The following is a 6,994-nucleotide window of genomic DNA, read 5'->3' as shown; positions in this document are numbered from 1 at the left end:
GTGCCCCACCATCGCGCCCTTGCCCTCTTCCCACCATTGGGAATCGCATCCCCCACTGCACGGCGACGCCCCTCGCCTCCCTTCCTCCCTCTCCCCCTCCCTCCCTCTCTTTCTCTCGCTCCTTCTCTTTCTCAACCCTCTACGAGTCTACGGGCGCTCCACGCAATACACATCCAGGATGACTCGAATTACGTCACGACGTTGAGAGCGTGCGACCCGCGTTCTCCTCCTTTCCCCTTTCCTCCCTCCCTCTCTCTCTCTCTCCCCCCCCCTCCCCCCTTACTCCCACCCGGAAAGGTATCCTATCGTTTTACCTCCACAGATCCGACTCCCCCGCGATTCCCTTCCTGCTTCGCGGCGGGGTACACCGTGTACACACGAGATATATGTGATGCTCTATATATCTATTCCGCTATAGCGGCCGGCACTCGACGAGACCGAGGGGAAGCCGCCAGTCTCCGCTGGTACACCGAGCTGCGTGCTTGCTCTTTCCCCGTTCACCACGTACGCGTTCTCGTCGCGCAGGCTGAGAGAAGGACAAAAACTAAGACAAGACGAAAAAGAATAAAGAATCAAACGAGAGGAGAGAGAGAGAGAGAGATAGAGAGAGAGAGACGGTAGAGAAAAAGGAGAGAGGAAGCTCCGTGCTCTCGTATTCTCGACCGTCTGATACACGCGCACGCGACCGCGGCGTGTATACGCGTACACGCGTGTCACGGAATCGCGGGATCATCTAGGATACGATCTAGTAGTGTAACGCAGGGACGGCGGATTTATCAAGGACGTGTGTGTGGGTGCTTTAAGCGGCGGCTACGAGGAACACCCGCAGGTGTGTATATGTATTGTCGTGCCACAGAGCGCACGTGTACGCGCTCATGATTACCAAAGCGTTCGTTCTACATGCCGCTGCATGTGTCGCATGTGTATGTGTCTGAGAAAGAGAGACAGAGACAGGGAGAAAGAGAGAGGGGGAGTGAGAGAGAGAGAGAGAGAGAGAGAGAGAGAGAGAGAAGAAAGAGGAAACAGAAAGAAGTCAGTATTTATAATCCGTTCTTAATTTCAAGACTGTCTCAAGCAAAGTCTTAAGCTCTAACTAATATAGCTCGAACAAATCTCTGATTGGTTCATAATATCTTAGGTGCCAGCTTGAGACCATCCCGAAACTTGAGCAACGTCTATGGATTTCGCCCAAAGTGTTAAAATATTTCGCCGAGTTAATGAAATTATTTTCTCGAAACCTTCTTGCTACGGTTTTTTTTTTTATCGAGTTTTCTAATGGCTTTTCTTAACTACCCTTTTAATCGTACGTATCAACTGTCATATATATGTATCTGGTTGATGCCCTGGTTACTCCCGATCGATATCGCCGTCGTCTATGAACGTCACTCTTCTTTCTGTCATCATCTTAATGAATATTAATGTGTGCGCGTGTATGTGTGTCATTAAACTTTAATGGTATCTTAATTACGTTTGGAGTTATTAGAGGGTGAAGTGAAGCAACGGATCCCAATACTTGTTTTCAATCCTTGTACTAATGCAACAGCTGTCACATCTTGTCGACGAATTTCATTCCGTTTCATTTGCTAAGTCAACTCGCATTAGTCAAATCAAATCCATGTTCGATTGGTCGAAACTCATCTGTGTTTATTTCGTCAACGGAAGCTTATTTGTCATAAATCATTCAATCGACGCATTTCACCGAACGAAGTTCTTGAATGAACTTACGTTTGTTAATTTTAATTACATCTATATTATTTACAATTCTTGCAAATCTTTACAAATCTTATTCGAATCAATCAACAATCGGTATCGGCTTTGATTATTTAAACGATGGTTTTTAGTGATGTCAGAGATTGCGAAATGTTAACTTTCTCAGCATTTTCGCGAATTTTTTGTGAAATATGATCCACACGTTATTCAGATGTCGCTCCTCTTGAAATTATCTTCAAGGATCATTGCACGGTCAAAGATTATATATATAATAATCACGTTAGGCGACCATGAATCTAACTCAAGGCTGATCCCAAAGTGTGCGAAATCGTCGCCAAGTGTTAGTCGATTATGCTGGACTTGTGCATTCTCGCCAATCTTCGGGCCTAACCGCGGAGTGAGTGTGCCTCTTTAAAGACGTGGATAGCGTGTTTCCACGCATCTCAACCTTGCCATAATAAATCCATCATCGCGACACTTATTTCATTAAAACTTCCTGCCCAAAGACTATTTTACTTGCAATGCTTTTATAAACTTAGAAAATTTAATATTTACCCCTTAATATTTTTAATGGTATTTAAAAAGTACATAATTTATCTTACAAGGCATTATCTAAATATCGTGGTAGTTAAAAATTGGAACCATGGTAGTTAAGTTTGTTCATTTACTTTATTAATTTTTTATTAATTATTTATTACTATTCTGTTTTAAAATGCTAAGAACATATGTTTAGATGAAATAATATAACTGAACACAAACATAACATTAAACGTGAAAAATATAAAAATAAGAATAGATAAAGGAAACGAAATAATATGTAAATGACAATAAACAAGGAGTGGCTAATTTTTCATATAATTACTAAAGCAGCTAACTTTTTGTCGAAAATTCGTGAAATCAAAATTCTTTTATACGAGATTACTTTAATACGAGAAACTTTACGTTTTCAAGCAAAATAAGTGATTATAGAAACTAATTAATGTTATTAATTATTCATACATTTTTTTTTTACTGGATTTTATAGAATTCTGCATATTATTAGTTCATCTTTTTTATTTCAAACGATCTGTCGACGTCTCGAGTTGTTTCATCAGTTAATCGGTAGCGCATCTACTTGTTACGCACGCGTTTTACATCGTAAACTGTAATCAATTTCTTCGGGCACTCTGCACCCTTTTGCTTTTGTTTGCTTTGATTTCACTCGGGCAGATCCTGCGTTAAGTTCGTCGATGAACGCGTGGCGCGTCTTATCCTTACGCATTAAATGTCTCGTAAATATTGACTTACAGTCGAGTAGGCGTGAGGATCAGATCGTCATTTGCGCTTTACGAGTGCTCGGCAATAATCGACAGCTGTAATTTGCACTCGCTCGTAGTTCACATTCGTAACACACGCGTGTCTCGTCGCTCTGTCTGCGTAATTTGAAGTCACGATTGGCGATAGTACCTTGGGAGAGATTACAGAATGAAATACAATGTATGTGCATCCGTTATGTAAGATCATTGTCTGTTAGCGTTATATACATTACATTCGTTACAAGTGCCATAAATCACCTCCTTTTGAAAAACGAATGCAGTTTGTAAATAAACTTTGTATGATTTAATTTAATGTGCCTCATTGCAGTGTTTTTAATATCCATATTATTTTGTTATACTATTAAATGTAGCTTAATTATTTTCGTTTATTTATAAAATACATGCGATGAAATTATGCAAAAATATTTCGCGACGTTCTATTTTTATTATGCTCATCGCGTTGTTGTATGCGAAAATTTTATCCTTATTCTTTTATATCTATTTTGCGTTTATTACTTTATATCTATTTTTTATGACTGTAACATCCAAAGATTTATGGGCTTTGCAATGATACAATCGGTGCGCACGATAGTGCCAATTGCACGAAATATTTCAATGACACAACGCATTCCGACTAATCCATCACTGCACTTTCGTTCGTGATCCGTGTCCACCTCGAGATACGATTTCCCGGTTGCATTCGTGAACGGCGGAAATTTAATTTGGCATCGGCACGCCGCGCCGCCGATTGAGATTCATCGTCTCGTCCCGTGTCAAAGATTGCGCCTCGCTGTATATTGCTCGTCAGGTGTTGTAACTGGCCCAGATTCCGGATAATTTACCAATGGACTGTCTCGCGCGCACAAATATATCTCGCAGCAGCTGCGGACCGACCGATTTCGCAATCCCGACGAAACCTCCATGGCTTCTTGCGGATCGATGTCCAGACTGACGACATCGGATCCCGATTTCGATAATCAAGCGGAAAAAAAGAGCATCCGATTGTCCGATTGATTCGTGTAACGTTTGACATTCTCTCGAATCAATAAAACATTATCTACCCATTTGTACGAAACTTACGTGGAAAGGACAGTTTTGCTGAAGTATTAAAAAATTCCAGCTAAATACAAACCTGAAAATAAATTTGTTGAACTAACAAAGTAATTATGTAGGACATTCAACTAATGTTAGACTGTCGAAATTTTTTTTCCAGTATTTGAATTTTCTACGTAATTATTTTAACGGTCCAATAAAATTATTTTCAAATCTGTCTGTCCAAATTTTTAGATACTTTAGCAAAACTGTTCTTTTCGTATACGAATTCAATTAGCGGACTTAATTCGAGTGATTTGTTTAACAAGAAAGGAAAATAAATTTTCTACTCAGAAAAAATATTTATTTGGATTCGAGAGTTCTATTTACATTCATTGAAACAAATTTAATTTTAAATGAAACATATTTTGTTTAATAAAAAAAAATTTAGTCTGAATGCAAATAATCACATTCTTAATTTAAATATCCATTTGATTGGACCATTCGAATGCTTGAATTTATTTAATTTGCAGTAACCTTTTGTCTGTACACGAAATAACACTACATTCGCTCAACGAATCTTCCACCAATAATTGCAAGTTACGTAAGTGGAACATTGGTGGATTATACCGCGTCGACTCAGCCTTTTCGTGATCGTTTTTCCTGCTCCAAAGTTGTTTTCTATCATCGCTAATGTTACGTCACACGGTGACGCTATTATAAGGATTCTTCACTGTTCAAAGTCGGTTGAAGACATGCCGTGTATAGGCTGCATTTTCCCGCGGAATATAAGGAAGATGTAAAAGAATGAGACCATCCAGGAAAATGCCGAGGCAACGCAATTAATTCTAGGTTAAGTAATTGCAATTACACATTTCCACGGGGATCGTGTTTGCATGTTGGTATCTCTTTGCGGAACAAAAGGAATTGAGCAACGGCACATTCGATGAATTCGTGCCTGTCATGTCGAATCAACTTCAACAATTACCTCTGTGGTATATTAAAACATACAATATTATTCAAAACTGCTTGTATTTATTTAAAAATATTTCATCTAAAGCTCACGCCGCATTAATCACAATAACAATTTTTATATTTTGTAGCAATATATGTAATTATTTTTATTCAAGTTTTGATTTTTTTTAAATATTTTTATTATTAGTTACGACATAGTTGCACCACGATTTATTTTCAATCATCGAAGCAAAAACATTCCGAATAATTTTTATTACAAAGTACACGAGAGATGTTGCATGGATTATGTTATAATTCCTATCACGATACCGGCATAAAGATCAATGCAAAACACTCGTGGCGATTTCTATATTCTTCCGCGTCTCTTTTTATTTATTTGCGCTGGTCCCTTGCAAGCACACGTACATACATACACATACACATACACACCTATGCTTATGCACACCCCGTGGATTTTGCATACCAAAGGCTCGTCTGCTCGCGGAATGTCACCCAACCAGGGACACGATCGTTTGAACTTGGCTTTAGTCAATTATATACCCGACACACTGTTTCTCGTTGCCCACCGTCCCTCCTCGTTTCCGTCTCTCGTCTTATTTCTCTCGTATACGCTCCTTTGTTCTTCGCACGTTCAAATCCGCACAATCGAACCGGCCTCGCGGGGGCGATTTATACAAATTGAGCGCATAACTCGAGCACTTACAGTCACCGATGCGCTCGACACATATCGGAATACGCCGTCTTTTCATATGCGTACATTTAAAAACAAATGTTGAGGATACGACCGTTATCGTTGTTGTGAAATTGCTTCCCAAGGTCGATGAACAGCAAGATGTAGTATAATAAATGGACAGTGTTCATTAAATTAAAAGTAATTAATATCTCTTACCTTTTCGATAAGTTAATGTCTGAAGAGGGCTCAATCCAAAACTTGTAATTTATTTGTATTTAAACTGAGTTTTTATTTTTTATTATATATTTTTTTTAATTTTACTTTTCTATATTTGTAATTTATTCTTTTAATTGTGTGACTTTCTTAAAGAAATTTCTTAAAGAAATTGACTCTTACTTTGCCCTTTATTTATTGTTATTTATTTTGAATAAAAAGAATCCTTCACCACGCAAAATCTGTTAAATTAATATCTCATTTATAATTTCATAACCATTTTCAATGAAGCAATCTGTGTAAGTAGATTCTTTTTTTAATCTGTGAAAATAGTCAAATATTGATTCATTTTCGACGATATTTTCGCAAATTCTTAAAGTACTTGCGTAAGGTACAGATATAAATTATACTTTGCAGCAGACATTGTACCTATAAAATGCAGATTTTACATTTTTAGAAGAATAAGCGATTGATGTATAAAAATATCATTTCTCTGGATTCTCTTGTTAGCTTACGTACGTAGACAGACGAACGCTTGTCTTCCGAAAAACTTGCTGTAAATTGGACGAATTTGTTACAATATCACAAATAACGTCTCTTCCTTTTTCAAGTTTCCGTTGAGACGGAGAGAGTTCATTTTATATTTAAGGAGACCGGGAGTAGACTTTATCGGAGTCGCTGGTCGCGATCTCGATACTTTTTCCCTTCCGTCTCGCGCGCACGAACATTATTTATACTTTCGCTCCGCTTCTTCGAAGTCTGCTGCATTTAACATGAAAGCTAGCGATATTCAGGCATGGTAATGCATCTATCGATCGGCACGAGGTCCCCGTCGTATAGCAACACGCGTATTTGAAAAATTGCACGGAGGAGCGGCACGATCGTACCGACTCTCATTTTCTCTCTCATGGTCTCTCGCGATTCTCGCGGTGAGATCGAGGATTAAACGGAATAATTGATTTACTCGTCGTCCGGATATGATAGCAATGTTGATTATGTAATGCTATCTTGATGCCGTTATTGCAAACGAACTAGGTTACGACATCGTCATCGTTAGTCAATGCATTACCACGGACTTAAATGGAAAACGTATTAG

At 38.6% G+C, this 6,994-nt stretch overlaps 1 protein-coding gene across 1 annotated transcript in view; it reads left to right on the top strand.

The window, feature by feature from the left end:
• The first annotated feature begins 444 nt into the window (after window positions 1–444).
• LOC108752554 (protein Tob1-like) overlaps window positions 445–6,994 on the top strand; it is a 74,148-nt gene continuing 67,598 nt past the window's right edge. The window contains exon 1 of the mRNA XM_018493424.1: window positions 445–829. The gene's annotated coding sequence lies outside the window, so the exon portion shown is untranslated. The remainder of the gene's footprint in view (window positions 830–6,994) is intronic.

This window comes from Trachymyrmex septentrionalis, unplaced genomic scaffold, assembly GCF_001594115.1.
Source record: "Trachymyrmex septentrionalis isolate Tsep2-gDNA-1 unplaced genomic scaffold, Tsep1.0 scaffold60, whole genome shotgun sequence".
In the NCBI taxonomy this organism is placed as follows: domain Eukaryota; kingdom Metazoa; phylum Arthropoda; class Insecta; order Hymenoptera; family Formicidae; genus Trachymyrmex; species Trachymyrmex septentrionalis.
Note: the sequence above shows the minus strand (reverse complement) of the source record. Positions and strands in the feature narration are given on the sequence as shown.